Here is a 7488-nt window from a genome sequence, read left to right as displayed (position 1 = left end):
TGACCATTACGTCCATTTTTCACGGATTGATGATCTCCCAAAGGCAATATTCAAGACACCTAGTCCATCACAGAGGCAATAGAGACATCAGAGATGGTTTAGAAACCATTAGATCCATTTATCACCTTGTTTGTATGTGTTGTGTTATTACTCTTATTCTGTCTCCCTTCACATGCCCTTTTCTTTCTCGTGCTGCGTTTTCCTTCAAGGTTGCTGCTACCTCATACAACATGCACCCCTTGCTTCCCTACGCTGGAAGGGGTTCTTCAAGCGTTGTCGGTGGTGTTGGTGCTCGTTTCCGTGCTTCTTACTTTGTCTCTCGATGTGGCGTTTTCTCCTCCTACAAACTGAGTTTCGGATATGATTATCCTTTTGCCTACGACCGATCTGCTCACCGTCCTTATCCTTTCCTTGTCATACTTTTTTTTGAGCCGTCCTTGTCATACTTGAGGTGATGTTTTTTTCTTCTGTTCAGTGTGTATAACGGCCTAAGCCCATCACCACGCGCTAACGCTCTCCAGCAGTTGCCCTATTTCCTCCCCGATCTCTTCGCCGGTCGCCGGAGGACGCCTTCCCGCCGCCGCCGTCGCCGAAGCGTTACACAGGTTCGTTCCCTTCCCCCGATTTCTTTCTCAGATCGAGCAGCAGAGAGATAGCGTTACCTTGGGGGGCGGGCGGTGGATCAACGGGGCTGGGGCGGGGAAATGGATGCCGACGTGTTGTTGGACGCTGTCGACGGAGCTCGTTCCGCGGAGACCCGACGCTGGAGCTGGGCGGCGAGGTGCAGAGGAAACGGCTGCGCTCGAGGCAGGACGGGATCTCGGGGTGGGGGGTGGTGGGGGGAGGAGCCGATATGTGCTCCTGATACATACGATTTATTCTTTGTGCGTGCTGCTGCTGCGATTTTCCTGCTGCCTTGTTGTGCGACACATACAAGAGTTGCTAATACACATGTTTATAGGTCTGCTGCATGTGAATCTTGTTCTGAATGCTGATTGCTGATTAAGAAAGGGAGGGCCACGGCTGGGAGATAGATAGATAGAGAGGCGCTGATGCTGACTGCTGCGTTTTCTTCTCTGGATATTGCAACTGCTGTTTGTCTCTCTGCTTCACGGAATAGAGAGAGACATTGAGAGAGACTGCTCATATAAAGAAAAGAGAGATATTGCGAGAAATGTCTATTGTCTATTGGTTTGTAGCTGCGAGATTTTGCTTGTGCCGTTTTGATTTGTTTGTTCTCGAGAGCATCCGTGATGTTACATCCACTTTTACTCATCCTTGCACTTTGAATTTTGACTTTCGACAGTGAAGAAAAATATTGGGGACTAGGTAGTCTGAGATGCTCGTGCCTTCTTTCTTGTATCGTAATTTGGTTATTTGTTTGTTTGTTGCTTTTCGTTGCTCCAAGTCATGGATCAATGATGTGATTGTTAACTGCGTTATCTATCTTGAACTTCTCAAGTACTGAAGAAAACATTACCTGCTGAGATCCAAGGCACCCTTGAAGTTCTTAACCTTTCGTTATTGTTTTGTACAATTAACTTGGACAGTCAAGAGGTTTTATTTTCTCTGATTAATATACTCTGCTTATGACTCTGAGCTGAAGCATTGTACTGCTTATGACTCTGCTGCCTTTTGACTTCCGTATGTCCGCAAAAAAGTGTGTATAATGGTATAACATCGCGTTGTGTGTCGTTCGTCTGACTTTCTTTCTAGACATGTGATGTCTTTGGTTTTGTATCCATAGATTCCGAGTTTGGTTTCGTAGATTCAGGTTGGGTCATGCTGCTTCATAACTCTCTTTATGTTTTGGTCATTTATGATACTAGTGTTACAAGCCTTTTGATGATCTGATCAAAACTCGTACTTTCATGCAGATAGATAAGAACAAGATGGTGATTAATGGTGATGCACCTGCAAGAGGGAGTGCAGCAGCTGCTGCAAGCTTGCGCAGACGTAGAACCACCAGCGGTGCTGCTGCTGGAGGTGGCGGTGGCGCCAGTACAATGCTTCAGTTCTACACCGATGAGGCTGCTGGGCGCAAGATGTCCCCAAATGCTGTTCTGATCATGAGCATAGGGTTTGTTGCTGTCGTTGCTGTGCTCCATGTTTTTGGCAAGCTGTACCGTTAGGTTCCATATGCAAGCTGCACCTATGAACAGAGGAACCCATAGACTTAAATAACTACATAGCCAATGGCTGTCGGATCCTGAAGACATCTCGATATTACCATATAAGTTTATATACCTGATAATATATACTGAGATGAGACGTTATGGTCGAATCCTTGCAAGAAGGTGCTTTGGCCTGTCAGTTGTTCTTTATTACAGTTATTAATCTTCCTGGGTCCGTGCTTTGTTCCAAATATGTTGCATACAAGCCATTGATGTAGTATTATAGATTGGTTCCTGAGTCTGAATCAAATGTTCTGGTTGCGTAAAACTTATGCTTCCCAAATCTCTGAAGTGTGATTTGTAACGGAAGTGCATAGGAGCACACCGCGACGCTCCCCACTGGAATCCTATCTATCCATTTTTCTTGGGATCTTCAACCACTATATTAGCTACGTCGTACTGCAAACTTATCATCATGTATTCTTATTTGTTTTGGCGTATATCAGTCTTTAATTTTACGCGGTTCCATACTCACTAGTGTGCGGCAGTCAGGGCCTATCCACCTCAACTAAGGGCATCTCCAGCCGCGCCCCCAACAGGCCCCCCCAGGCCACTTTTTCGGCGCCGGCGCCGAAAAAATGGCCCAGTCGCACCCCCAGGACGCCGAAAATCGCCGGTTCGGACCTTTTTTCCACCCGTCGGTCACAGGCCGAACCCCGCGCGCTGGGGAGCAGTTGGGGGCTCCGGCGCTAGGGAAAAGCACGCCTGGCCCACACCGACAGGGAAAAAGTCAAGGTTTTCTTCCCCCGACTCGCCTCGCACCCCCGCGCCCACGGCCACCACTAGCTATATCCCGGCGACGGCCGCCGCCCTACTCCGCTAGATAGCCATTCCCCGCCGGAAAATAGTAGCGCTTCGCCGCGGCAGCCCCTCCCACAGCAGCTGGGCGTTTCCGGCCGCCGTTTCCGGCCGCGGAGGCGCGGTTTAACGGCGGGTACACGCCCACCGAGCGCAAGGTGTTCGGCGTTTTGCCTGTCTCGGTGATGGACTCGGATGAGGAGGAAGAGCTCACCGCGCTGCTGGAGGAGGAAGCCGCGGCCGACGTCCAGGAAGAAGAGCATCTCATGGTGCTCGCCGCCCTCGCCCAGCTGCTGGCGAGCAATGAAAAGCCGCGGCAAGGTGGCTCGGCGCCGGGGCGGGTGATAGCAAAGAACCGGCATCGTCTCCAAGGCTACTGCATGCTCTACTCCGACTACTTCGCCGATGCTCCACTTCATGGCGAGAGAACATTTCGGCGCCGTTATCGGATGAGCCAAAAGCTCTTCCTCAGGATTGTGAATTCCATCCGGGAGTTCGACAACTACTTCAAGTGCAAGATGGATTGCACTGGCGCTCTTGGATTCACCTCCATCCAGAAATGCACGACGGCGATGAGGATGCTTGCATATGGAGCTCCCAGTGATTCACTCGACGACTATGGGCGCATGGCCGAGTCCACCAGCATAGAGTGTTTCTACAAGTTCTGTCGGGTAGTGGTGGCAGTGTTTGGGCCACAATACTTGAGAACACCCAATGCGGAAGACACTGCTCGGATCCTAGCCCAGAATGCAGCAAGAGGATTTCCTGGGATGCTTGGAAGCATCGACTGCATGCATTGGAAATGGAAGAATTGCCCATTTGATTGGCAGGGGATGTACATAGGCGCCAAAGGCGGTTGCAGTGTAGTGCTTGAGGCGGTAGCCACACAGGACCTTTGGATTTGGCACTCCTTCTTTGGTATGCCAGGAACTCACAATGACATCAACGTGCTGCAGTGCTCTCCTGTTTTTGCCAAGCTCATTCAGGGCCATTCTCCTCCGGTGAACTTCGAGATCAATGGGCACCAATACAACAAGGGGTACTATCTAGCTGACGGCATCTATCCGAGATGGTCGACATTTGTGAAGACGATCTCAAACCCTGTGGCAGGAGGCAAGAACGCCTGGTTTGCGAAGCTTCAGGAGGCTTGCAGGAAGGATGTCGAGCGGGCATTTGGTGTGCTCCAATCTCGATTTGCTGTTGTTCAGTACCCCGCTCAGACCTGGTCCAAAGATCAAATGTGGGAGATTATGACTTGCTCTGTCATCTTGCACAACATGATCATCGAGAGCGAGCAAGAAGACCCAGTGTTTGACACTGAACCATACTACAGGCAGGGTCCTCTAGCCGAAGTTGATCACCAGCTACCGGCAACTTGGACTGCCTATCTCAGTATGCGTCAGGAGATCCGAGACCCACAGGTGCATCATGAACTGCAGAAAGATCTGATTGAGCACCTATAGAGGCTTAAGGGGGACGCCGTGTGATGAAATACGAGTTTTTATTTGTTGAACTATATAATTTGTATTGAACTATTTGTTGTTGTACTATTTTGTTGAAGTATTTGATTTTTCGGTGATGAAATATGTGATAAGAAATAATTGTGTTGATAATTGAACGCCGAGACACGGCGAAATCACGCCGAATATGGGCCTATTCTCGCCCATATGGGCCGTTTATTCGCCGAAATTGGGCTGCAAAGTGGGCCAATTTCGGCGCCTGGGGGCGAGCTGGGGGCGACGACTGGGCGCACAACTGCCCCCAGCGCCGAGTGTATCGCCGGCTCGCCCCCAGGGGGCGATTTTTATGCGTCCTGGGGGGGGGCAACGGCTGGAGATGCCCTAACAGCGGCCAACTACATCCATTCAATGCATCTGGTCCCCATCCTCCCACCCACCCCATGTCTTCTCCCCGGACGCCTTGTTCTTCCCCATTAGCTCCTAAAGAATCCTCACCAAGTCACCAAGTGTTCGTCATGTTATTCTTCATCTCGCTCCTTTTATGGTTCTTCCTCTTCTCGCTCCTGTTGTACTTGTTCAGCAACGTGGATGTTGAAACAAATCCAGAAGGAACTAGGAGGACGGCGAACAAACCAAGGAAGCATGAGCTTTGTTCCGTCCTCTGCAACCACATCCATCGACACCACCTCCGCCGACACCAAGTCTTGTGTCCTCACGGCCAGCGAGTAGAAAGACTGTGCCGTCGATGATAAAGCTTGCCGCATCCTGCGCGACACCGGGGCCCCGCGGTCCGAGTTTGCATTATCCTGCGCAAGGTTTTGATTTTTGGATTACGTTTTTTTTCATGCCCCGAACGAGTGACACCACATGCTCCTGGAGGCTAGCACCATGTCTTGTGTTCTTGTAGCAGCCAGGAGTGCCCAGAATGCCTCGCAGGAGAGTCCGGGCAGCCTTCTTTCTCTCTCTCTCTCTACTGTTTGTTTTCTCTCGAGCCCAAACGAGGCCACTGTTCCTCTTCCCCGGTGTCACAAAAAACAGGCTATGATCCAAAAATATAACTCGCTCCATAGAGAAGAATCACTAGGTCCAGTCTCACCGATGTAGACTCGTCCGAGCTCTTCGTGTCGGAGTTCTGCAGCTGCATTCTCTTCTCTCTCTCTCTGCACTCACAGAAGCAGATTGCCATGGCCAGCATCTGGTTCACGAGTCCTCTTCACGTCAGAAGCACGCGGTACTTGTCTCATGGTGGTGCCCATCCGTTTCGGCAGAGGTGGAGCCGCAGCTCGCCGGTATGCCTCGGTGCCATGGCCGCACCGCCTCACAGTCTATGTACTGACTTGTCAGTTCTTTTGTGCATTTAATGCCAACAAACAGGTACGCACTGTGCTTCTACGATGGTGCGGTGTACTCCCTCCGTTTCTTTTTACTCCGCATATAAGATCTGGTCAAAGTCAAACTACACAAAGTTTGACCAAATTTATGTATAAAAATATGAACATTTACAATGTTAAAACTATATAGTATGAAAATACATTTCGTGATGCATCGTATAATGTTGATTTCATATTGTCAATGTTTATACTTTATAATATAAAGTTAGTCAAACTTTATAAAGCTTGACTTTGAGCAAACCTTATATGCAGACTAAAAAACGGAGGGAGTATTGAACAACATCTATTCGTTTCATTCAATTATGCACTGATCCCTATACAACAAAGCAGCGGTGAGATTTCAATGAGTGTGGTCGCCGAGTGCTCTTAGTTCACGTCCGATTTGTAACTAGTCCAATCCGGAGATAAGATATGTATACCAGTCCCTAGTCTTTGCCGTTTTGCTTTCTAAGTAAATTCTTAGTTGCTACTTCCTCTGTTCCTTTATCTTTATGGGTGTGTCTAGAGCACATTTAGATGTGCTCTAATTATTGCACATCTAAATGAGTGAATCATGCATAAAGAGGAAAAAAAATATCCATACGAATCTCAACGTAAGATCAATGACATAGGATTTAGATGTGCAATACTTATGGCACATCTAGATGTGCTTTAGCAAAACTGTATCTTTATATAAGGTGTACTTTTTTTGATAAAAATCCACAATTTAAGGTGCATTTCTTCTAAATCCTTGCAATTCCCTTTTTATCCCTTCAAAAAGAGGAAAGTATCTCTCTCTTGATTTTCTGTATCTCTTCTTGTATAAAAAAAGGAACGGAAACTATCTCTTTTGTATCTCTTACTTTTTTGGAAACACATAACTGTTGTAAATTTACGAGTTCCTAGGTATCTTGTTTTTGTCCTGTATAATATTTGAGGGTACTAGTTGCTTAGCAGCAATCAATTTAACAACCATTTAGGCATTTTGTCAAAATTTCATGAATATTTTATATCCAAGTATTGTTGGGGCGGAGAAAACACCCTTTAAAAATTAAGGTATGCTGCTTAATGTGGCATGCACACGGTATTCTTTAGTAAAAAGCGAAAGAATAGTTCGCTTTGTGCTCACCACGCAGCTGCGTGCCTTTCATTGTCTGCACCCCACACTCTTATGTACCCGACCTCGGCTGCGTGCCTTTCACTGTCTGCACCCCACTCTCTTATGTACCCGACACCCCACACTCTTATGTACCCGACCTCGGCTGCGTGCCTTTCACTGTCTGCACCCCACACTCTTATGTACCCGACCTCGGCTGCGTGCCTTTCACTGTCTGCACCCCACACTCTTATGTACCCGACCTCCCTGCTCTCTCCCCTATTCCAGGCGAGGTGGGACTAAACGAAGGGAGGGCACTTGTTTTTCTTGTAACGATGGGTCTGAGACTGGTGGCCGGCCCATTGATGCCCATTGAGCGAGATGGTGCGGGTGTGTACTAGGCCTAGGCTAGGGGTACGTCCCAATGGATTCCAGAGGCCCACATTGTGACAATGGCTTCGATGAAGAATCCTCTACTACTCGGATTGAGGTGGGCCGGCCCACGTGCGCGCATCCACTGCTTGTTCTTTTTCGGTCGCAGTCTGCTACTCGTCTTTTTTCCCTTTTCTTCCAATTTTGTGTTTCGGGTT

General features: G+C 48.5%; 3 non-coding genes across 3 annotated transcripts; 2 read left to right on the top strand and 1 right to left on the bottom strand.

Moving 5' to 3' along the window:
• The first annotated feature begins 1241 nt into the window (after nucleotides 1–1241).
• LOC125511884 lies at nucleotides 1242–1345 on the top strand. Its single transcript, XR_007285155.1, has one exon. It is a non-coding gene; the product is annotated as a small nucleolar RNA snoR26 (small nucleolar RNA).
• Nucleotides 1346–1409: 64 nt separating this feature from the next.
• On the top strand, nucleotides 1410–1495 carry LOC125511886. Its single transcript, XR_007285157.1, has one exon. It is a non-coding gene; the product is annotated as a small nucleolar RNA snoR27 (small nucleolar RNA).
• Nucleotides 1496–6826: 5331 nt separating this feature from the next.
• LOC125511699 lies at nucleotides 6827–6940 on the bottom strand. The gene has a single exon (XR_007285061.1). It is a non-coding gene; the product is annotated as a U5 spliceosomal RNA (small nuclear RNA).
• Nucleotides 6941–7488: the final 548 nt, after the last annotated feature.

Source organism: Triticum urartu, chromosome 5 (genome assembly GCF_003073215.2).
Source record: "Triticum urartu cultivar G1812 chromosome 5, Tu2.1, whole genome shotgun sequence".
NCBI classification, from domain to species: Eukaryota; Viridiplantae; Streptophyta; class Magnoliopsida; order Poales; family Poaceae; genus Triticum; species Triticum urartu.
The sequence above is the reverse complement of the archived record's forward strand: the minus strand, read 5'-3'. Positions and strand labels throughout refer to the sequence as shown.